Source organism: Sapajus apella, unplaced genomic scaffold (genome assembly GCF_009761245.1).
Source record: "Sapajus apella isolate SASKATOON/1434 unplaced genomic scaffold, GSC_monkey_1.0 scaffold47, whole genome shotgun sequence".
Taxonomy (NCBI): domain Eukaryota; kingdom Metazoa; phylum Chordata; class Mammalia; order Primates; family Cebidae; genus Sapajus; species Sapajus apella.
In genome coordinates, this window is record NW_022436987.1 from 18,121,464 (window position 1) to 18,148,218 (window position 26,755).

General features: G+C 33.6%; 1 long non-coding RNA gene across 1 annotated transcript; it reads right to left on the reverse strand.

Moving 5' to 3' along the window:
• Positions 1 to 1,241: 1,241 nt before the first annotated feature.
• LOC116525238 lies at positions 1,242 to 26,755 on the reverse strand. Its single transcript, XR_004257631.1, has 3 exons — positions 26,530 to 26,755; positions 10,207 to 10,212; positions 1,242 to 1,253 (listed from the first exon to the last, which is right to left on the reverse strand). It is a non-coding gene; the product is annotated as an uncharacterized LOC116525238 (long non-coding RNA).

Genomic DNA, 26,755 nt, shown 5'->3' on the forward strand with positions numbered 1-26,755 from the left:
GAGAGGAAAGTGGAAACCAGCTCTGAATTGAACACTCAAGAAACAGGAGCAGCTTAGTAATTGTTACTCAGCAGGAAGAATGAGTGATGTGCTGGGAATACCCTTGGTGAAGAAAACAATCACTCAGAAAAAAGGATTTATTTGTCATTTTGTCTTATCCTCTTAAAGACGTGGTTTTCTTATGGCCCCGGCACTGTCCAAAAAATACCCCCAGAAAACAAAACAGAAAAATCACTTGTTTATATTTTATTAGAAATGTTATAGTCTGACAGCCAGAAGAGCGGATTTTTACTTAACTGTACCATTAGAAAAAAAAGTAATTTGAGGCACAGAAAGAATACAGACTTTAAAATAGTTATTTAAATAATCACTTAATTCATTATAAGTTTATTTAGCACCAAAATCTGGTTTCTTGACTCTCAAGAAAGTAATATAATACTAACAAGAAACTAATGTTAACATGAAAATAATTATAAATATTTAGTTGATTTTTGTGTCGGTGTATTTTCTGATTAGTAAACAGATTAATTTACAGGAAATATCCTTTGCTTTTATTTGTGGAAAAATATTTATAAGTCACCATTCTTATTAAATTTTAATTAAATATATTCTTAGTAATTGGCTTTATGTATATATGAAGAAAAGCAAGTTTGTTCTGCAACAAAATCACCAATTTTCAGTTTTCCCCTCCTTAAAGATACCTACAGAAATTATTATATTAAATAATTACCCAGAGCATGAGAGAACTCTTCTGCTTCATTGCATGGCAAAGCTACTCAGCTAAGTGTTTCAGCGTCTGGCCTCCTACATTAACACAGCTCAGGGAAATGGCCCAAAGTGTAAATAGAAGCTCCAGCTCATTGGAAGGGTGCTCAACCTGAAACTCAAAGGACTTCTTGGTAATGTACTTATTTGTCATTGTTAACAAAGAAGTTTCTTCTCATTTGTAAAGTCATATATAGAAGCAGAGAATATCGTATATGTACACAATCCTCACCCTGAAATGAAGGTCAGAATGGTGCGTTAGCCACAGTCTCTCGTTGCAATTTAGAGATGAGATATTACCTTATGTGAATTTTCAGGATATGGAAGGTTAAATGAAATTTGTTTGGGGTCATTTTTTTTTAAACAGTAAAATACTCCATTCCTCATTTGGATGTCATATGCCTGGCAGCCAGTTTTACTCTATTTTTTTTCTTTAGTTTATTTCATATTAGTCCGAAGTGGCTTTATGCAAATACAAGAAAATGTGACTATATATTCTTATTTGCTCCCCACACAAGCTAGCATATAATATGTACTCTTTGAGCCCTTCCTTTTTTAATTTTACTTTATTTCATTTTTAAATTTATTTTTTATTTCAATAGGTTTTTGCAGAGCAGGTGGTGTTTGGTTACATGAATAAGTTCTTTAGTGGTGATTTCTGAGATTTTGGTGCCACTTGAGCAGTGTACACTGTATCCAATGTGTTGTCTTTTATCTCTCACTGGCCTCACACCCTTTCCCTTGAGTCCCTAAAGTCCATTGCATTATTCATATGCATTTGTATCCTCCTAGCTTAGCTCCCATTTATAAGTGAGAAATGCAATGCTTGGTTTTCCGTTCTTGAGTTACTTCACTTCCATCCAGGTTTCTGTGGATGGCATTATTTTGTTCCTTTTTATGGCTGAGTAATATTCCATGGTATATATCTGTACCACATTTTCTTTATCCACTTACTGATTTATGGGAATTTGGGCTGGTTCCATATTTTTGCAATTGCAAATTTTGCTGCTATAAACATGAATGTACAAGTATCTTTTTTGTACAATGACTTATTTTTCTCTGACTAGTTACTCAGTAGTGGGATGACTGGATCAAACAGTAGGTCTACTTTTGGTTCTTTAAGGAATCTCCACATTCTTTTCCACAGTTTTACTAGTTTACATTCCTGCTAACAGTGTAAAAGTGTTCCCTTTTCACCACATCCATGCCAACATCTATTATTTTTTGATTTTTGATTATGAACATTTTTCCAGGAGTAACTTGGTATCACATTGTGGTTTTGCATTTTTCTGATAATTAGTGATGCTGAGCATTTTTTAATATGTTTGTTGGCCATTTGTATATCTTGAGAATTGTCTATTCATGTCATTAGCCCACTTTTTCATGGAATTGTTTGTTGTTTTCTTGGCTAATTTGAGTTCCTTGTAGATTCTGGATATTAGTCCTTTATCAGATGTATAGATTGCAGAGATTTTCTCCCACTCCGTGGGTTGTCTTTTTACTCTGCTGATTGTTTCCTTTGCAGTGCAGAAGCATTTTAGTTTAATTAAGTCCCATACATTTATCTTTCTTTTTGTTGCATTTGCGTTTGAGTTTCTGGTCATGAATTCTTTCCCTAAGCCAGTGTCTAGAAGGGTTTTTCCAACATTATCTTCTAAAATTTTATGGTTTTAGGTTTTAAATTTAAGTCCTTGAGCTATCTGGAATTGATTTTTGTATGAGGTGAGAGATGAGGATCCAGTGTCATATTTTCATATTTCTACATGTGGTTAGCCAGTTATCCCAGCTCCATTTGATGAATAGGGTGTCTTTTCCCCACTTTAAGTTTTTGTTTGCTTTGTCAAAGATCAGTAGGCTGTAAGTACGTAGCTCTATTTCCGGGTTATTTATTCTGTTTCATTAGTCTATGTGCATATTTTAATACCAGTACCATGCTGTTTTTGTGACTATGGCCATATAGTATAGCTTGAAGTCAGGTAAGGTAATGCCTCCAGATTTTGTTGTTGTTGTTGTTTAGTCTCACTTTGGCTATGCAGGCTCTTTTTTGGTTCCATATGAATTTTAGGATTGTGTTTTCTAGTTCTGTGAAGAATATACATGGTATTTTGATGCAAATTGCATTGAATTCATAGCTTACTTTTGGCAATTTGATAATTTATACTATTTTGATTCTACCCATCCATGAGCATGGATGTGTTTTCATTTGTTTGTGTCGTCTATGATTTCTTTCAGCAGTGTTTTGTAGTTTTCCTTGTAGATGTCTTTTACCTCCTTGGTTAGGTATATTCCTAAGTATTTATTTGTTGTTTTGCAGCTATTGTAAAAAAGGTTTAATTTCTTAATTTGATTTTCAGCTTGGTCACTGTTGATGTATAGCAGAGCTATTGATTTGTGGACACTAATCCTGTATCCTGAAATTTTGCTGAAATCACTTACAGTTCTAGGAGCTTTTTGGATGCATCTTTAGGGTTTTCTAGGTACACAATCACATCATCAGCAAACAATGACAATTTGACTTCTTCATTATTTATTTGGATGTCCTTTATTTCTTTCTCTTCTCTAATTGCTCTGACTAGATTTCAGTACTGTGCCAAATAGAAATGATGAAAGTGGGCATTCTTGCTTGGTTCCAGTTCTCGGCGAGGGATACTTTGAACATTTCCCCGTTCGGTATAATGTTGGGTGTGGGTTTGTCATAGCTGGCTTTTATTACATTAAGTTATGTCCCTTCTATGCCAATTTTGCTGAGGGTTTTAATCATAAAGTGAAGCTGGATTTTTCTTGTGTCTAATGAGATGATCATATGATTTTTGTTTTAAATTCTGTTTTAGTTGTGTATCACATTTATTGATTTCCATATGTTAAAGCATACCTGCATCTCTGGTATGAAACCCACTTGATCATGGTGGATTATCTTGATATGCAGTTAAATTCGGGTAGCTAGTATTTTGTTGAGGATTTTTGTATCTATGTTCATCAGTAATATTGGTCTGTAGTTTTCTTTTTGTGTTATGTCCTTTCCTGGTTTTGATATTAGGGTGATTCTGGCTTCATAGAATTATTTAGCTAGGATTCCCTCTTTTCTTTCTTGTGGAATAGTGTCAATAGGATTGATACCAATTCTTCTTTGAATGTCTAATAAAATTCAGCTGTGAATCTATCTGGTCCTGGAATTTTTTGTTGATAATGTTTTTATTACAATTTCATTCTTGCTGCTTGTTGTTAGTCTGATCAGAGTTTGTATTTCTTCCTGATTTAATCTAGGAGGGTTGTATATATCCAGGAATTTATCCATCTCCTCTACGTTTTCTAGTTTACACATGTAAAGGTGTTCATAGTAGCCTTGAATGATCTTTTGCATTTCTGTGGTATCCCTTGTAATATCTCCCATTTCATTTCCAATTGAGCTTATTTTGATATTCTCACTTCTTTTCTTGGTTAACCTCACTAATGGTCTATCAATTTTATTTCATCTTTTTACAGAACCAGCTTTTTGTTTCACATATCTTTTGTGTTGTTTTTTTGTTTGTTTTCAATTTTATTTAGTTCTGCTCTGATTTTTGTACTTCTTTTCTTCTGCTGGGTTAGGGTTTAGTTTGTTCTTGTTTCCCCAGTTCCTTGGAGGTGTGCTTACATTGTCTATTTGTGCTCTTTTGGACTTTTTGATGTAGGCATTTAAAGCAATAAACTTCTCTTAGTGCCACCTTTGCTGTATCTCAGTGGTTTTTATAGGTTATGCCACTATTAGTTTTCAGTTTGAAGAACTTTTTGATTTCCATCTTGATTTTATTGTTGACTCAATGATCATTCAGGAGCAGGTTATTTTCTTTTCATGTACTTGCATGGATTTGAGGGTTCCTTTTGGAGTTGATTTCCAATTTAATTGCACTATTGTTTGAGAGATTACTTGACATAATTTTAACTTTCTCAAATTTAATGTGATGTTCATCAGTGTATAATCTCAAATCCTGCTTGACTGTGTTACATGATACATTAATTGGCACATAATCCCAAACTTGGCTTATGTACAAGTCTCATATCTTGCCCTAGTGCATTTATATGTTTTTAACAATGTTTCCTTCTTGGTATGCTTATCTCATGTTGTTTCTTGATATTCACCCTGTTTTTTACCTATAATATTTTCACCAGTTTTTTTTCCCTAAAAGATTGTTCAATTTTCTCAATCCTGTTGCCAGAGACATTTGCAAACACTAAGCTTTAGTTTGTTATTAAATGCAAGGAAAATGTTGGATTGTAATAACAAAATATCAGTTCTACTGTTTATCTTGGGTTATTAATTTTCCACTCCTGTCTCCTAAATGTCACAATGTGCTGAATATAGTAATTGTCATTGTGTAAGTTAAAAATGCTAGCTATTATAATCATCACTGTTAATGAACAGATATCTGAGTAATGGAACATAATGAATTGTGGTGGTTTTGGGGACTAGAAACTCTCATTAAATGTCCCTGTGAACTTAACCTTTAGTATTAGGAAAGTTAATAAATTTGCCACTTACGGAGGCATTTTATAATCCCAAGTTAGTGCCAAAATGTCTCGCTTAATTTTCAAACCTCCTCCTTTACCTTCTTGCCAAAAGCCTTTATTTCATATGATCGCTCCCGCTGAAATATCTGCCCCCCATTTTGACCGTCTAAAGCCGTATTATCTATCCAAATTAAATTTCAAAAGTCTATGCTTATTTGCTCAGTGTCAAATATCAAGTGTCATCTTTGAATGTTTCTCATTTTACTCCCTCCATGTCCAATCCATCAGCAAGTTCTGTAGATTTTTGAAAAACTCCAAAATATTTCTCAATGTACCTCAAACCTATACACTCCTTTACATTTCCATTACAAGGGTCCAATCTGTGATCATCTTTCTCTTCTTCTGCATTAATATGATCCACTATTATCTGACACCCACTCTTAGTTCATGCCCCATATACCAACCTCTACCAGATATTAAAAAAATGAAACTAAATTTATCTTTCTCTAGCTTATCGTCCTTTCATTTTACATAGATTAGTATCTCAACTTAGAATAGCTACTATGGTCTTAGAAAAATAGCTCAGTGTGCCATCTTTCTGCCTTCATCTATATTTCTTTCTATTGCCACATTGAACTACGCTCCAGTCTCTTTATATTCTGAAATGAGAAGAATTTTCTTCATAAGGATATTTGAACTTCTCTTTGCCTAAAGTGCTCTTCCCCTGGGTATGCACATCATTAAGTCTTGGCTTCAGTTCACCTCCAGAGAGGCCTTCTTTAACTACCGTTTTTAAAGCATGCTGCTCACTCTCTGCTGTCTCATAGTCACTTTATTTCAGATCATCTTGTTCTACCATCTCCATGATTTGTCATCACTTGAAAATTTTTTAAATAAAATATGTTTATGGACAGCATTATATAGCTCCGTGGGTTAACATTGTGCCCTCAATAATTAATAATTGCAGTCTGGAAATTTTTTTTCTGAAATTAAATTTGTGTATTTGTGAAATGACTTTAGTAATAGCCCTTAGAATTATTAAAATTAAATTACTACTATATCAAGTATCTGGGAAGTTGACATCCAAATGATACATGTATGTATAAATTAGTTATTTTATAATGTCTAATACATTTTCTGGGACATAGACATAAATAAAAATTACTTGTTAATAATAAAGCAAAAACTTTTTTGAACACCTATTGTGTTCTAGGAATTATACTAGGTATTTCTCTTGAATTACCTTCCATTTTCCTAAGAGCTCTAAAATAGAAATATTATCTTTATTTTATAAAGAAACTGAAAATGTAAGATAATAAACAATTTTCCCAAATGAGTTGACTGTTATGTAGAAGATTAAATATTTGAAACCATGTTTGTCTTTGAACTAGATAATTATTTAATTCATTTATGTATCATTTATCTAGAACTGTGAGCGTTTTTTTTAGATTGGGATCAGTATTAAGAAAAGTAAAATGTAAATTCTAAAAGGAAAAGTTAAAAAAAATCATTTCAAGTTAAAAATTTATCATTTTTTAAATGTTAAAAAATTTTAATCATTAACATTTTATTAAATTTAATTTTAATTAGAATTTTGTTTCTTATGTTTCTTTAGGTTAGGTATAAATAGTACTGGCATAGCATATGGATATGGTGGGTCACGCCTGTAATCCCAGCACTTTTGTGAGGCTGAGGCCGTTGAATCATGAGGTCAGGAGATTGAGACCACCCTGGCTGACTAGGTGAAATTCCAACTCCACCAAAAAAATAAATACAAACATTAGCTGGGACAAACATTAGCTGGGTATGGTGGTGGGTGCCTATAATCCCAGCTACTCAGGAGGCTGAGGCAGGAGAATCACCTGAACCTGGGAGGCAGAGGTTGCAGTGAGCTGGAATCACGCCACCGCATTCCAGCCTAGGCGAGAGAGTGAAACTCCATCTCAAAAAAAAAAAAAAATGTAGCTTCAATAGATTTATTCTTTATCTTAGATTATACTATTTCTGTTATGTAAACATTTTAATTACAAATTATAGAAAATGATGGTAAAGTTAATTCACCAGTTTTCAGCATAACTCATCATTTCAGAAAATGTTTGGAGATAATATTGCTTTATTAATTAGATAATGTTTTTCATGTTTGTATTCTTTAAACAAAAAGGATTAAAACCTTACACTACAGTTAAGTTCCTAGAATAGGACACTTTCTCTTCTGGACAATTACTCTCATTGTGTAACTTTTAAGAGAAAGGAATAACTATTGAATTTACCTCAAAATGAAATAGCTTTCAATATCTCAGTACTACAACTATGTAAATCTCAGTCTTTTTCTATGAAACACAAATTAATCTCACGGTGATGCCATGGAATTGATATATAATCTACCAAACTGACCCTCTGAGGGATGTATCATTCGATAAATAAATTTCTACTTTGCTGCATTTTGATCCATTTGTTGGGCCATAAATTCAATGAGCACTATGTTCAGGGACCAATTATGTTTATTTAGGATATTCCTCTTTGCATTCAATACCCTGTACTTTTCTACTTATCGAAATGACCTCTGCAGTTGGAACTATTGCATAATTCAGTGTATAACAAGATGGAAAAAGTCATAAATAATTACTATGGACTCTTTTTGTGTGACTTTCAGTTGTGTGACTTTTCTCTAGTTTTTACTTCCTGGATATTATTTGATTGTCAATAAATTTCTTTACAGAAAACCTTTCCTTTTTATTTTAATACTTTTTTTTCCAGTTAATCTAGTTTGCTGCAAAGGAAAAAGATGAGGTAGAAAGCTATTGAGCTTGCTATTCATTTCACATTTAATCACTGTTCAGAATATCTCTAAACTCACCAGCACTCCCTTTTTCTATGCTGTGAGCAGTTATAACCAGTAGAACTTAAGTCAGGGGGCCACATACTCCATTTTCCAAACCAACCCATTTTTAATCATAAAAGAGAACTACTAGTATTTACACTAGAATAGCAGGTGTGTTACAGGACTGTCCTCTGCAATCTGAGTTATATGTCAATGTAAGCATAAGGAATGGATATGAAATCTGTTATTAGATATGCCTGTAAATCCCACTTCTGCCCCTTATTGGCTCTGTGAATTTATGTATATTACTTAACCTCCTGAGACTTAGTTTTCTTATCTGAAAAACCAAAAAAGGAATCTGATTGATCTTATAATTTGTTATGATTATACATTAAAATTATATCAAGTACAAAGAAAAAGGGGGCTCAAAAGTGTTATTTTATTGCTACATTTCTATTCTCTGTATTTACAATAACATCTGATACATGGCTGGTGATCAATAAAGATTGCTGAACGAATAACCGACTGAGTGAATGAACAAGGTATTCAACTAATGAGTGCAATGACATATTAATTGAATACTAAATGAAATCATAGGCCCTACTACAGTAATCCTACACATGATAGATGGGTCAGTAAGCTGATAAACCATGTGTCTTTGTGAAATGTCATTCAGACACAAATAATGCAATAAAGGAAACAATCCAAAATTTAATAATATCAAGCAAAAAGAATCTAAATTCTAATCTGTATGTATTTAAATCTCTAGGATAATTGTAATCATTTTTATGTATTTGTATTAATCCTATTAAAACGATTATGAAATTTTCTACTTTCAATTAAGAAATACTCTTGTTCTTTTCTCTATGGTGTCTTAATAGATTCTGAAGTAATTAGAATAGGCTGTCATGCTGCATGAAACAAATAACCACTCAAAAGTAGCAGTGACTTATATTCCATGTGTGCACAGGCCTTTGTGGTTCCAGGTGATTCTATAGGGCAGCTGTCCTCAATAAGTAGCTAAGCAGCTGAAGGTGCCTAGAACTTGTGGCTCCATTATCTCATCACTTCATCTCTGATTTCTATTTGATGAGATATTGATACCTGTTGCCTGTTTTTTTTTTTTTTTTTCCTGTGAAATCAGTAATACCGGATATTTTTCAAATTATACAGTAGCAATTCAGGACACTGATTATCTACCCCGTCCTTCTCAGAGCTTGTTTTTCTTACTGCTTACTTATTCATTTAGTGACTTTGCTAGACTATTTTAGTAAATATCGTGCCCTGCATATTATGCAGCTGTTGATGTTGCTGTTCAGAAGATGCAGACTTGTGTATGGGCACGGTCATCCTGGAATGACAGCGATTGTAGCAAGGTCCTTTTTGCATCTTTCTTTCATCTCTTCACTAAGATGTCTGCCTCTATATAATAAGTAGCTGTTAGCCTCCACTTACTGCCAGCTGATTGCCGTCTATTGTTCTGGCAGTGCCTTGGGGCATAAATTGGTCCACATTCTGATCCAATTAAATTTGGGCTGGCTTGCAGGAACAATTTTTGAGGCTAATCTTTTAAGTTCATTTTATTTTATAATCTTTGAATCTTTCTGTTCTTATAGTATGCCTTTAATCTTTGAATCTTTCTGTTCTTATAGCCTGCCTTTAATCTTTGAATCTTTCTGTTCTTATAGTCTTTTTTCCGTGGCAAAATATCTGCCATTACTGTGGAGTTCAGGTGACAGAAAGTAGCTGTCTTTTCTCTGACTGACACTTACTTTACAAACTATGGTGCAGAATTGGAATAGTAACTTCTGGTTTTCTTGGCTCTGGTTTTATTATGGTATGGAACCTCCACTCTATGAGTGAACTTGAGCAAGAGCAATTGGGGCACCAGTATTCAGAGTCTGCTGGGTGGAGCCTCCACCCTAACAGTTAGGACAGAGTGGAGGAAAGGAGTCCCTCAGTTCTTACCCTTTCTTGCCTAGAATTTGATCACTCAAAGAAGAAGAAAGGGAGGATGAGTAATGATGGCAGTCTTCGCATCTTGAGAAAATGCCATAGCTATAGGCCAGAGCTAGGAGGAAAGCGAGTTTCATCTTTTTGGTAACTCTTGCCTAGAGCAGAACTTACATTACACTGAGCTTGGGAAGAGGGAAACATGTTGCTCAAATCCCACAAACTCCATTCTTACCTAGTTTTAATTTTTTCTTGAATAAACATCTCTTTATTTGGTGTATGTTCTTAGAACAATTTCCAAATATATTAAATTTTTGTTGTGATTTTGATGTTTTGTCAGTTATGTTTGTTTTGTTGCAATATGTGTTCTTGGAGCTCCTCAGACTGCCATTCTTTACATAAGTATCTCTATTAATGCTTCATACTCTTTGCTAGACATTCCAGTAACTTGGGAAGGTTTATAAGAATATAAGAATATAAGCTTTAAGAGAATACCCAAGCCTGCAGATATTCTGATTCAATTTACTGAATGACATTAAAGGAAACTAAAATTAATGGTCATGGCCACATTTAGTAATAGAGTAATTCAGTATCCTGTTATGTAGAGGTAGTAGTTATATGTATATATCTATATAGATATAGATATATACAGTAGCTATATATATAGTCCCACAGACTATATAGAGATGTAGTAATATATATATTATATATAATATATCATATATATAAAATAATATATAATATATATTATATATAAATATATATAGTACCAATGATATATTATAATTATATATATACTATTATATATATCCCCAATTATAATAATGTCCCCAATTATATATAATATATATATATCCCCAATTAATAATATCCCCAATTATATATATTATATATATAGAGAGAGAGAAATAGCAGTTATATAGATATACACACATATATGTGTGTGTGTATGTGTGTGTGTGAATGTATATATGTGGGACTATATATGTATATAGTCCCACAGATCCTGAAAATACAGGGAACTTCTTTTCCTTTCCGCTTTCAAAGTTAGATAGATACATGTGACCAGGCATTATAAAAGCTAAGAAGTAACATATCATTTTGGGGACTAAATATGTAAGGACTGATGCTCAATTTCTACCCTCTTTTTTATTATTTTTTCTTGCTCTGGTAAATCTTGAAACCCCATCTTGAGGTGGAGGTGTTACAAAAACAGATCTAGCCTGGAGTTCTGAATCCCTGACAGAGTTCAGTGGCCATAAAGAAGTATCTGAGCCCATAAAAGAGAAATAAAATGTTGTTATATTAGCATTCTTATTTTTGTAGAAACATTTACTTTAACCTGAATGATAGGATCGTTATTATCAATTCTGTTCAAAGTGGTTTATAGGTTGAATGCAATTTGAATAATGATTCCAACAATATTTTTGAAAAACTTGACAATTTGATGCTAACATTTACAGGCATAAGCAAAAGATGTGTTAATTAAGATGAAAAATATGCTAATAACAATAGTTTTGTGGAAATTGACTACATGAATTGAAGTTATCTTATCACAACCAATTACATTTGAGTTCAAAGGCAAGACTGTGGAAAAGAGAAATATGTGGAGCACAAGCATCTGCCCACAGATTATCTGCAAGCCAGCTGCCAAAAGGACCTACTATAACCTCTAGACCAATTTTACCTAGTAGCTGCTGAAACAAAATGCCACAACTCTAAGATTGGTTTCACCTGCTATCATCACTCATCAATCAGCTACCAAAAACTTGGCTAATATCAATGACTTTTCTTATACAACAATAGGCAATATTTCTATTTAAATGAAACCCCTGTTCTCTATATTTTTTGGACATACCAAAGACCATCCAGGTCTGTGTATATGCCTTGAATTGCAAATCTGTTTTCCAAAATAAAACTTTTATTTGAAGATTCATCTTTATAATTTATTTGCTTTCGCCCAGTCACTTGACTACATTAAGGTTAAGAACAACATTCCTCAAAAGATAGCAACTATAAATCCAAACTATAAACAGAAAGTAAGTATTTTCCAACATCTATGACTTACAAAGGATTCATATCACAATATATGAGGTTAAACTTTATAAGAAAAAGGCAAAAAAAAAACCAGATATAAAAATTAGCATTTCATAAAAAGAAAAATACAAATTAGGTATTCAATCTCACTAGAAATTCAGAAAATGAAAATTAAGACCATAATGACATGCAGTTTTTAAATCATTCAATGTGATTCAATAAACAATCTTAAAAAAAATTTGGATAGGTTTTGTTTCAATTCAGTTTGTTATACATTATTGCTGGTAGCATAAATTCATCATTTACTTTGACAAAACCTCTGGCACTGTCTTTTAAAATTGAACATGCTTAGAATCCCATAATTATACACCAAAGAAATATGTATGTGTATGTATTCAATAATATTCACAACAGATGATTACAATAGCAAAACTATGTAGGCATAACCATGTGTTAACAATAGAAGAAAATAATATATTTACACAATAGAATATTAACTAACAATACAGAAAAATGAACTTCTGTCATATGTAAGAACATGGATAAATCTTTAGAATGTAATGTTGACTAAATAAATGAAAGAACCTTGAGATAGTATTTAATATGATTATTTTTTAAGTTTAACAGTGGCAACATTAAACAACATATCATCTTTACCTCAAATATTTGAGAGGATGGATATCCCAATTATCCAAATTTGATCACTACACATTGTATTCTAAATATCACATGCACCCTAATTATATATCTATAATACTTACAGATTAATTTTTTTAAATTTGATTCTCCATTTTCAATGGAAGTAAATATGCATATTAGTGATTTCTTATAACAACTTTGATAAAAATAAATGGAGGCCAAGTCCACTGGCTCACGCCTGTAATCCAGAACTTTGGGAGGCCAAGGCAGGTGAATCATGAGGTCAGGAGTTCAAGACCAGCCTGACCAAGGTGGTGAAAGCCAGTCTGTACTAAAAATACAAAAATTAGCCAGGCATGGTAGCTATTTGGGAGACTGAAGCAGAGATTTGCTTGAACCTAGGAGGCAGAGGTTGCAGTGAGCAGAGATCACTACACTGCACTCCAGCCTGGGTGAGAGAATGAGACTCTGTCTCAAAAAAGAAAAAAAAAAAAGTAAATGGAGACTGTTTTATTGTTTGCAGAATATCATGTAAATTTTCTGAAGTCATTTTCTTCTTAACATAGACAGTGTAATGAATGGAAAATTGGAAAATCTATGTGAATTATAATATGTGTTAAACATCATTCTGTAAATATTATATACTTGAAATCCAATATTTAGGATAAAGAATTTATAGTTTTTGCTTACAAAAAATTTAATTATGCTTACTTGCATGTGTGGCTAGGTATATATTTTAGAGTGATAACGTTACTCCAAAGTAATAACATTATTTTGTAATAATGTTACTACAAAGAGGTTCTAAAGAAAATCAATAGATGATCATTTCATTAATTTCCAGATGAGACTTTAATTAGGTATATTATGAAAATATTATCATTCTCAAAACACAAAACATGCAGTGTTAATTTTTTCCTAAGCATCATTTATAGAATGTGGGCTTGTGAAATATATAAGAAAACGGAGCAGAACTGATAATTTGCAATTAAAGTTTACCTGTAAAATAAATAAACATTTAAAGTTTATATAAACAGTATTAGAAGAGTTTCAGAAACTTTAGCATATCTAAAACTATTCTAGTTATTGAAATTGTGCTATCACCGTTCAGAAAGACTAAGCTCTTGCTATTTTTATGAACAACAGCCATTAATTAGAAGATGTCCTCAATATCTCAGACACATCTGCTGGAGACAGATGTTGCACTTGTGTGTAGGGCTAGTAGCAATTTACATGTTTGTTGTCCTAGATAATAATGTATTTTTATTAGGCAAGCTGTTTTACTTTCATTTAAAATGCACTGCTAAATAAAAATGTACTTACATTTTTTACAAATTGAAGTAACAATTATTTATTACTTTTAACACTGTATAAAGCAGCTTGAACTTATTGTGCCTTATATTTCCTGTGAGAAGTTTAAAAAATTTTTAAAAATATTCTCTGTGCTGACAGTGAAAGTTAGAAACTACACTCACAAAGACACTAGAAAAATTTCACAAAGAACAATGGAAACATAAGTATTAATAAAACATAGGTGGGTGGCTTTGGTAATCACCTTTTGCAACCATCCAGCTGTGATTTTCTTTAACTTTCCACATATAAAGTGAACATTTTTATTAATAACTCTGTAAGCTAATGGCATATTTATTTCTATACTTCTTTGATTTGCATCTTTAAAAATGTATACATCGACACACCGTGAGATTTTACATGAAGAATACTAGAAACTGGCATTGACTGTCACTTTCTGTTTAATTTTCAAGGCTTCTCTCTATAAGCATACAAATATTTTAGAACATTATAATACCATTCATTCTCTTCATTATAGCTTACTTTGCATTTTATTAACTTCATCCTATGGAGAATGAGCTGAATAAAATGCCAAGTGAGCTATAATGTCATCATAGTAACATCTACAAATCCAAGACAATGCTAACAAATATTTAAGATGGGCATTCAATAATTAAAGTTTGGGAAATGTTAAGTTAGGCAAAGATAAACAAGCATCATTCCTGAAGGATTGCACATCATATGGTTGTGTAATTTAAGCTTTAGGATTAAGATTTACCATGTAGTGGTTCATAAAAGTCTTTGTTGTTGCTATTTTGAGACAGGGTCTGGCTCTGTCACCGAGGCTACAGTGCAGTGGAACAATTATGGCTCACTGAAGCCTTGACCTCCCGGGCTCAAGTGATCCCTCCTCCTCAGCCTCCCAAGTAGCTGGGACCACATGCACACACCACCACATCTGTTTACTTTTTGTATTTTTAGTAGAGACAGGGTTTTGCTATGTTGCCCAGGCTGGTCTCAACTTCTGACCTCAAGCAATATGCCCATCTGAGGCTCCCAAAGTGATAGAATTATGGATGTGAGCTACTGCTAATATAATTCTATTAATAACTTTAAGGCTAGTGATTTCAAGAGAAATAGTTTGGAAAAAGCAGTTTCTGAAGATTAGTCAGAGCAGGCAAGTAAAAGAAGGGGAAAGATTTTGGAGGCTCCTGCTCAGGCAAGGTGTGAGATCATATTTTTGAAGTGTATGGGTAGAAATTTATCATTATTATCCATCTAGGACATTCTAACCAGTCTTTCAACCCCCCAAATGGCATATCCAATATGAACCAGGAGTGGATCAAGACAAGACTCAAGTCTTATTATCTACTTTTATACCAGGTCATTTTCCCCTATTTTATGCATTTCATTTTCTTCATAGCATATATTTGCTATTTGCTAATATTATCATTTACATTTACTTATTTTCTTACTCTCCCGTTAGATTATTTAGCCCACTTGTGCTAGAGCAATGCCTGGCATGAGAAGGTAGGCATTCAGTCTACATATCTGAGTGAATAACTTAATAGCAAAATATGGTAATGTATTACTTGAGGTTTTTTAAAAAGCATGTATTTTGCTTTTTTATTTATTCAGTTATTTATTGATTTTTTTATTAATTCATTATGATTTGAAGATAGTCAGCAATTGTTTCTCCACTTCACCTTTAATTTTGCTATATATTATTACTTTATATTATAGGAACCAATTTCTGCAGAAATTGTTGGCTAAATATAATGGGTCATAATTTGCTAATTTTAATTGTAAAGATGTAGTGTTATTTGAATTTAAATTTATGTAACTGAATTCCTGTTTTTAAAATGAACATTAAAATAAAAACATTGCATTATGTGTATTGGTGCATATTTCTGAGGCACTTTTATCTGGTTTTCCCATAGATAAGATGAGGGAGGCATGAGACAAGGAGGAAATGTGCTTGAGAGTAAAGCAGCACCCCCTAGTTATGATACAGAGTGCATTTTTGCAATAACCTTTAGAATTAGGAGTACTACATTCTGAAGCACCAAAGGCAAGAATTATAAGTTTGAACTTTATCAAGTTGTCAGTGAGCTTGAAGGCCAATGTTGTTTACTTCTTAGCCAGGGAAAAAATGATTAAATTATGTATTCACCCTCCATTGATTGCCTTTTTTTTATCTTCTGAAAATTGTTAATGCTTCTCTGAGGAAGATGTTTTGGAAATGCTTGGAGGGAAAATTGAAACATAAAATATACAGAGAAAAAGATTCACATAACAACATAAAAGTTAGTAACTCCCAGGTTTGAGTTCAAATTCTGAGTGTCTAAAACATTAGCAGTTGGCCATAGGCATGTCAAGTCCTCTCTCTGAGCCTCACCTTCCTTGCCAGTAAAATGAGAGATATCTATACCATTTTCTTCCAGAGGAGTAAATGATGCATTTATAGCAATTAGCACAGAACTCCATACATGGTATTCACTCAGCAAAATCTATCTTCCTATCATTTTTATTGTAATATTAATAATAAAATAATTGACTATTATACAAATAAACAAAATGAGTTATGATATTTTATGTCATATATCTTAAATTTGTTTTAAACTTATATATTACTTTATTTCATTTATAATAAACTATACTACTTTTATATTTTAGCCATTTTTGTCATTTTTGTTCTTTTCTGAATTATATAGCACCTCGTATCAATAGCATTCCTAAAAAAATATACAGGTTAATGTTAGCTCTCACTCCCAAAATTTTAAATGTAAATTATTATGAATACATTGTGATGTTTAGGACAATAAATAAAAAATCAGACAGTTTATTAGCTGGCTGTCCATCTGACTTACCTATAATACAAATCTGAAAATGGATGCAACTTTGAATGTAGAGAATCACTCCTGTCAGATACTATATGCATTTGTTTTTCCTTATTATACATTACTGTTATCAGTCATAATAGTTTTACACAGAACAGGAAGAAGGGAGACCTTGGAAATGTTCTGTTGTTAGGATAACCCAATGTCATGAGCCCTAATATCTCTTCAAAATTAAATGAGAAGAGTAACCATTAAATGGGATCTAAAGCTTAAAATAAAGAGGCATTGAAAAATGAATATATTATGGAATTCCAAAATTGAAAAAAATGGCAGAATCCAGTATGTTTAATGCTTATAAAAAAGATCAACCTTGTATTCTGAATATGGTAAGTGAAGTATTTTAAAAATTACAGATATTAAGTAATCTTTTTTTTTTTCCAAATTCAAGTCAGAGTGTGTCTTATAGCTATGCAATTGTCAGACTTTGTGGAGATAGTGACAAATTGACTTTACTGTCAATGACTTAATAACTAAATATAGATTGAGTAGATAGCAGTTAAATAGTAATGTTTCAGCAAAACAACTTGATGCTTACATAAAACCATGCAACTTCAAACTCCATGAATGTAGAAGAATGGGAATATTAAAAACAAGGGAATTTTCTTCATCTGGCCTGCCACTGGCTTGCTGTATGTTCCTGGACAGACTGATACTCAGTCTCAGTTTCCTTCTGTGGAAGATTATCCCTAAAATCTCTTCCACTAAGAAAATTCTTCCATTCTGCATTATTCTCTTTTCTTCTTTTTCATTTATTTATCTCTCTTCCTCTTCCATTTCTCTCTTTTCTTTCCAATCATGCTTTCTTTCTTCCTTTTTCATTTGTGTGTGTATATGTATATACACATACACAAAATTATATATAGACACACACACAGATGGAATATAAATATACATATTTTATTATAATTATATAATTTTTAAATGATTGCTCAGTCATTAGAAGGTTTTAGGCTATAAAAAATTTGAAACTCTGAGTTCTAAATGCAAAAGATAGAAAAGTGAGAAATAGTTTAATCTTTCCTTTTAATGCATTATCTTTTCATTAAGTTAATAGAATAGGGGATTAATGATCCAAAATAGAAATAGCCTATATAATTATTTCACTCCTAGCTAAGTAATTTAATTGAGTAGAAAATAAGATAGATTAGGATAAACAGACATATGTACATTCTAAAACATAAATGGATTTGTGTTTGGTTTTATGAAGGAGTTCATTTTAAAATGCCACAAGTTTGTCCTTCCTCCCTCCCTTCCCTTCCCCCTTTTCTCCCTCCCTCCCTTCCTTCCTTTCTTTTTTCCTTCCATCCTTCTTTCCTTTCCTTCTCTCTCTTTCTCTCTTTCATTATTTTCTTTCTCTCCCTTTTTTGTTCTCAATTTTTTTTCACTTAGATACTTTGGTATAACCTGGATAATAAAATGTGCTTTCCTCCAAAGCAAACTTGAGTAAAAAAATTGGAAAGATCTACTTTGAAATAAAAATGAGAAAGAGTAGTTGAAGAAATGGGAACAAATAGCTAAAGCAGTGTTTTAGAAACTTTTATCTCTGGCTGGGTACAGTGCCTCATGCCTGTAATCTCAGCACTTGAAGGCCGAGGTGGGCCCATCACCTGAGGTCAGGAGTTGGAGACCAAACTGGCCAACAGGGCGAAACCCTGTCTCTACTAAAAATACAATAATTAGCCAAGTGTGGTGGTGGGTGCCTGTAATCCCAGTTGCTCAGGAGGCTGAGGCTAGAGAATCCCATGAACCTGGGAGGCAGAGGTTCCAGTGAACCATGATCGTGCCACTGCACTCCAGCCTGGGTGACAGAGCAAGACTCCATTTTGGGAAAAAAAGAGAAAAAAAAGCAAAAAACTACTTTTCTCTCTGGATTACTGCTTCTGTCAGAGAAGAATAATAAGGTTGTACCTCTAGTAGGTCTATGGGAGCCCCTGCAAGTGACCCATTTCAAGTACATTTGTTTGAACTCTCAAATTATTATTCAGGAAAGCAAATCCTGCATTCTGCTATGTAACCTGGCTGCTTACTATTATGTATAATTAATAGTTTAATTAAATTAAGTATTATTAAATTATACCAACAAAGTTGCCCCCCAAAAAGAATCTTACAATAAATATTGTTACAGAAAAGTTCTCCATGTTTATTCTGAGACTTCACTAAACTCCCGACATGCTAGAAAACACCTTAACTCCTTATTAAATAAGCAACCTTAGACATGGCCTTCCCACATAACAACAATTTGCCTAATATCCATGGGACTGAGCCAGTAAACGGTGCAATTGGTAATTTTAAGAATATGAGTTATAAAAATAAAATCACATACATTTTGAAATAATGAAAATCTTAAATCCTGTGCTGATATGGCTAACATATTTTTGTGGGTTTTTTTTGACAAATTTGTCAAATCTGTAGCCCATTTTACTATATTTTTATTTTTAGAAACCTTTATAAAATTTAAATATAAGATTATTCACAATTTTGCTGTGAATTATGCTATAGATATTTCCCCTGTATTCTCATCAAACTTTTATTTTTATAATGCTGTTATGAAATATTTTTAAATCAATCAAGCTCATATTTTTCTCTTATATGTTTGGATTTTACTAATTCACTGTACTTATTTGCTAGTACTCATCTTCTACTGTTTACATGATTTCATTTGGGATTTAGCCTTCTGAATAGTTTAAAACATGGATTTGTCACTTTCCATTTTCCACATGGCTATCACATAATCCCATCACCATTTGTGAAAAAATGTTATCTTTTCCTCACCAATTTCAAGTTAGCCTTTTGCGTTTATTAATTCCCATAAGGAGTTGGATTTATGTTTAAATTTTCTATTCTGGGTTCCTTTCACTGTCTGTCTATCCTTTCAGTATCTCTACTGTTTTCCCCTTTTCCTCAGAATTTTCAATGCTATTTTGCTTGATTGTTCTTTTAATATATTTTATGATTATATTGTCTACTTTTAAAAACAAAAATACTGAGACTATTTTAATTGTGTTAAATATATACATTAATTTAGGAAAAACTAATAATTTAATAATCAGATTATTCAGTAACAAAATATTATAGCATATTTGATATATTTTAATGTATCCTATAGTTAGAAAAATACAATTTCGGAAGCTTCTTGATAAGTTTATGACTAAGTGTTTCATGTTCTTTTTGCTTTTTTAAATGAGATTTTTCCAATATGTTTTCTATCACATACTCTGATTTTTTATGTTTATGTCCATATATATTTGTAAGAGTGTGCTACACACACATTCACACATAATGTAAAAAGAAAGAAACATTCCATGAGCAATTTATGTTTACTTTTATTTTTTTTAATTTATTATACTTTAAGTTGTGGGGTACATGTGCAGAATGTGCAACAATTTATGAGTAAAGTAAGAAATTTAATCTTAAATGCTATTTGTATGTATGCTCTCTTGTTTTATGAAGCATCCTATACATGCCAATTAGTTCAAGTTAGTTGGTAGTGTTCTTTAGGACTTTTGTGTTCTTATTAATTTTCTGTCTGCATTTTTGGTTAATTATTGAGAGGAGCACTGACATCTCCATGTATAATTTCAGATTTATATTTTTTTATTTTCAGTTTTATTAGATTTTTATGTATTTTTAAGTTATATGCATATAGATAGAATTGGTATTTTTTCTTGAATAATAGACACCCGTCTTTATCATTATGAATTGATACTGTGATTCTGGTAATATATATGGTATAGAGGATGAAATAAAGACAACAGCATTATGTATGCCAGATACTGTATTAATAATACAAGTCGGGCATCAATCTAAGGGAGATTGCTATTTTATGATTGATTTGGCTAATACTTTCTTTCAAAAAAGCCAATGTCAATTTTCATTCATTTTGTTAGCTTTCAGTAACATTTTCCATGCTCCATTAGAGATATTTATATTATTGTAAGCTGCTTATTGTAAACTTAGTGAGAAAAAATTTAAATGTGATTCTATTGAAAGGCACTGTTATCATGAAGTTGATGGTATTAATATAATGTTAACATCTCAACATGAATACCAAGCTAAGAATGAGTTACAAACTCTTATCATATAACCACTGGAGAGTAGCTAATTAATCCAACTAATATACAAAGCCTAGCAAAAACATTAAAATTCTTAGTCATAACTTGAGCCAGTGCAACTAGAGACATTTCTCAACCAAAGCCTGAGTTATCTTCCAGCTCAAAAACAAAAGCAAAAGGTGCATAAATTGATGGAATTGTTTAGTTTCTAGAGAGAGAATGTACTGCTTCTGTTACATTATTAGTCCCAATACATCAAGTTACTATGAAACGAATGCCAAAGAATCATAACACAATAAAGTCCTAAGTACCTTACAATTCCCATGCTCAAATTATGTTGGAAAGGTCTGTAATCTGCAGTTATGTTAACTCAGGACTTTTTGCAGAAGGCTGTGATCCTTACCCATTGTGACTACTGGCATTTTAAACTAGAAAGTTCATGACACTTCAAAATATATCCTATTTAAAAGGTAAATTTTGGCCTGTACCTACATTTTACATTACTGTGGGAAACAGTGTGGAGATTCCTTAAAGACCTAAAAGTAGATCTACTGTTTGATCCAGCAGTCCCACTACTAGGTATCTATGCAGAAGAAAAAAAGTTATTATACAAAAAAGACACTTGCACACATGTTTTTAGCAGCACAATTTGCAAACATCGTATGTTCTCACTCATATATCAGAGCTAAGCTATGAAGATGCAATGGCATAAGAATGCTACATAGTACTTTGGGGACTCAGGGGAAAGGGTGGGGGTGGAAAAAATGATAAATAATTTTAAAAAGTAGTTATATTACAAAAAAAATATCCATTTGAGATCCTGAATATTCATTAAGAGGTGTGAAAAATTCATTCCCACAAAAAGGTAAATGCGGAGAAGTGATTCCTTGTCAAAAAACATGCAACAGAGAAGGCACTGGGCATGTCCATTGCTATGTTTTGAATGTTTGACCTCTCTAAATCCCATGTTGGAACTTGACCCCCAGTGTTGAAGGGGAGAATAATGATATGGGTTGGACCTTCTTTTTACCTGTCTAGATTGAGACTGACAATTTCTGCCTCTTCTATAGCCGGTGGATAAAACAATTCCACAATTGTTTTATCCACCGGCTATAGAAGAGGCAGAAATTGTCAGTCTGTACCTCACCTACTCTATTTCATTGGATTGGGAATGAAAAAATGAAAAGAAAATGACCAAACTTAAATTGATGCCAACTATCTGGGTCACCTCTCTGACTAAATCTAAAGTACAGGAGAGTCTGGGTGAAAGTCAGTAACAAATGTGATTAAGAAAATGCTATTATCTCTTACATATATTTATGTATGCCCATAAACGACAGAGATGTTTGATTGTAGAGAGCTACTTTGAGGCTGAAGCTCTTGAATGGAACTCAGCAGATAAGATTTCAATTTAGAGTCAATTGTAAGGTGTCTTTTGATTACAGTTATATAATTTGTAAATGGACACCTAGAATAATTCTAATGTTACTGTGTTTTTGGTCCTCATTTTGACCCCCTTTGGAAGGTAGCACAGAAACTATGGACTCCAATATGTAAGCAAACAACTTAGTTCAAAATCAGTTACAGATTACTGTGTAACTATTAACCTAGGTGATAAGATTTTGAAGACAGACCTGCATGATGAACATAAATATCTTCTGTGTGTCCAAATTTGATAGTATTGCATAACCTGACAACCATAGAAAGCATTTGTTTTTGTGGTGAACGGTGGGCAAAGCTAAGGAAAAAAAATACTGTACTTGAAAATCTGACATCAATGTCAATTTTTGAGCAATTTTGTGGGCTCACATACCTGCCACTTATAGCACCAATGTTTGCAGACTGCCTTGGGGAATCTCTCTGGCAAAATCAAACAAAAGTCTGTGTGGGTTGAGTACTATACATATTGCTATCCCAAGGAACTCAACATTTTGAAGTACAAAATATGCTCAATAAATAAGCACTCAAAAACAACAAAATATTTGGCCAATAAATCAACATTGGGAAAAACCCTCTTAAATTTCCTTAAGCAAAATTAGTGCACTATTTGAATCATAAGAGAAGATATAAGTTCTTTTAACAAAGACAGCCATACTGAGCAAATGATATTTTGGCTGACATGGATTGCTTATGGATGTTAGTTTAGCAGTAAGAGAAAGAATATTAAGTAGACTAAAGAATCAGTTTAGGTTTAGAAAAAATGGATAAATCACACTAAAGAGATAACATGCTAGAGAAGAAATACGGGAAACTCACCAAAAAGAGTTTGTAAAATATACTTCTCCAGCTCAGGGAAAGTAGCAGGGGGAAACTAAAGGACAATAGCCTGCAATTTCATTAGTAGACACACAGGAATAAACTTCAAAGACTTATTGTCCCTTTGGTTTATGGAAATGTATAAATGGAGGGTATGATTTAAATTGGTGCTCTGAAATTTTCAAGATTCCATACATAAACAAAATCAGGCATACCCAATAGCGCAGTTTGTCAGAATTAGGAACCTACTAAACTTAGCTAAAATTGTAGTGGTGGGAGAATTGTTTAAAAATAACTCACAAGGAGGTGGAGCAAGGTAGTGGAATAGAAAGCTCCACTGATAGTCCCCTCCACAAGGAAACCAAGTTAACAACTATCTACATAGAAAAAAACACCCTTATAAGAACTGAAAATCAGGTGAACATTCACAGTACCTGGCTTTAACTTCATATTACTCAAAGAGGCACTGAAAAAATAGAAAAAGACAGTAATGTATCACTGACATCACCCCTCCCCAACCCCTGGCTGGGTGGGTGCTGAGGGAGGGAGAACACAGCAATTGTCAGGCATTGAACTCAGTGCTATTCTGTTAAAGCAGGCAGGAAAACTAGACCACATTCAGCTGCCACCTTCCTACAGCGGGAGCATTTAAACCAGCACTAGCTAGGAGGGAATCGCACATCTCCATGCTTGGAAAATGAATGCCTGCAAACCTCACCACATATGGCCACAATGCTCCCAATCTCTAAGTAAATTTGAAAGGCAGTCTAGGCTGTAAGGACTGAAACTCTCAGGCAAGCCTTAGGGCTAAACTAGGACTAGTGGCAGTGGACTGTGGAGGCATATGACATGCTTAGACACCAAGTAGGGAAGGCAAGGCAGTGCTGGCATTACCCCTTGGGGGAGGGGCATGCACTCCTTCCCTAAACCCAGGCTGTACAACTTGTGACTCCATAGGAGACTCCTTCCTTCTGCTTGACAAGAGAGGGAGGAGTGGGGAGGACTTTGTCTTGCATCTTGGATACCATCTCAGCCACAACAGGATAGAGCACTGATCAGATTTATGAGGGCTCCATTCCAGGTACAAGCACGCTGATGACATTTACAGACATACACCTGGGCCAGAAAAGAACCAGCTGCCATCAAGGAAAGGACACTGTCCTGCCAGCATTCATCGCCTGCTAACTGAAGAGCCCTTGGGCCCTGAATAACCAGGAGCAATACCCAAGTAGTACATCTAGGGCCTTGGTGAACCACTGAGACTTGCTGGCTTCAGAAGAGACTCAGCACATCACCAACTGTGACAGTTATGGGGCAAAACTCTTGCTTAAGAAAAGCAGAGGGAAAAATAAAGAGGACTTTGTCTTGCACCTTAGGTACCAACACCACCATAGAGGGGTCCCCAGTTTGAGGACTTGACACTTGGATAGCATTTCTGGACTTTCTGGGCTGGCAGGAAGCCCACTGCTCTGAAGGATGGATCCTAGGCCAGACTGCATTCATCACAGGATGACTTAAGAGTCCTTAAGCAAAAATAAGTGGTAGTCTGGCAGTACTTTTGGCTGGGGTGGTGATGGCTATAAAGTGAGGCTTCTTTGCTTTTGGAAAGGGGAGGCAAGAGTAGGAGAAACTGTGTCTTGTGATTTGAGTGCCAGTTCAGCTGCAATACAATAGAAGACCAAGTAGACTTCTAAGGTTTTTGATTCTAGTTCCTGATTCCTTGATGGTACTTCTGGACCAACCCAGCACCTGGGGGAACTCACCACCCTAAAGGGAAAGACAAAGGACTGAATGGTTTGCTGCCTGCTTATTGTAGAGTCCCAGGGCCTTGAGCAAACATAGATAATAGCCAGGAAGCCTTTACCATAGGTGTTGGGCAAGTCACAGTGCTTTGCTGGCTTCAAGCATGACCCAGCACAATTATAATGGTGGTGGCCACAGGGGAGCTGTGTCATTCCAGCCCAGTTACAGGTGGCTTAAAGAAGAGAGAGAGATCCCATTTGTTTGGGAGAAAGCAGGGGAAGAGAACAAGAGTTTCTGCCTGGTAATCCAGAGAATTCTCCCAGATCTTTTCCAAGACCATGAAGGCAGTACATCTATGAATCTTCAAGGACCATGGCATTACTGGGCTAGGATATCAGCTAAAATGTAAACAGGTTAGATCACAACAACCAAGTCCTTTCAAATATCTTGGAAACATTTCTAAGAAGGATGACTACAAATAAGAACAGACAGTGAAGGCTGCAATAAATATGTGACTCTTCAATACCCAGACACCAAAGAACATCTACTAGGATCAACACCATCCAGAAAAACATGACTTCACAATTGAACGAAATGAGATCCTGGGGACCAATGCTGGAGTAACAAAAATATGTGACTCTTTAGACAGAGGTTTCAAAATAGCCATGCTGAGAAAACTCAAAGAAATTCAAGGTAACACAGATAAAAAATCAGACAAATTTAACAGAGAATGAAATAATTAAAAAGACTTAAGCAGAAATTCTACACCTGAAAAATGCAGTTGTTATACTGAAGAATGCATCTGAGTCCTTTGATTGAATGGATCAAACAGAAAAATTAGTGATCTCAAAGATAGGCTATTTGAAAAAATACAGAGTAGACAAATGACAAAAAAAGAAAATGAAGCACACCTACAGGATCTAGAAAATACCTTCAACAAGACAAATTAAAGCATTATTGGGCTTAAAGAGGAAGTACAAAAAGAGGTAGGGGTAGAAGGTTTATTCAAAGGGATAATAACAGAAAATTTCCAAAACCTAGACAAAGATATTAATACCTAAGTACAAGAAGGTTATAGAACACCAAAGAGATTTAACCCAAAGACACTGCCTCAAGGCATTTAACAATCAAACTCCCAAACGTCAAGGATAAAGAACAGATCCTAAAAGCAGGAAGACAAAAGAAACAAATAACATGCAATGGAGCTTCAATATGTCTGACAACAGACTTCTCAGTGGAAACCTTACAGTCCAGGAGAGAGTGGCATGACATATTTAAAGTACTGAAAGAAAAACCTTTCATCCTAGAATAGTTTCTCCAGCAAAAATATCCTTCAAACATGAAGGAGAACTAAAGACTTTCCCAGACAAACAAAAACTAAGGGATTCATCAATACCAGAACTGTCCTACAAGAAATGCTAAAAGGTATACTTCAATCAGAAAGAAAAGAACCTTAATAAGCAATAAATAATCACCTGGAGGCAAAAATGTACTGGTAATAGTATACAGTAAAAGAAAGAATATAAAAACACTGAAACTGTGGTGTGTAAATTAGACTTATTCTAAGTAGAAAGAGTAAATGATAAACCAATCAAAGTAATACAACAAATTTTTAAGACAGTACAGTAAGATATAAATAGAAACAACAAAAGTTAAAATGTTGGGGCAAGAAGTTAGGGTGAGCTTTTATTTGTTTTCTTTCTGCTTGTTTGTTTATGCATGTAGTGTCTGGTTGTTATCAGGTTAAAATAATGGGTTGTAAGATAGTATTAGCAAGTCTCATGGTAAGCTCAAAGGAAAAAACATACAATGAA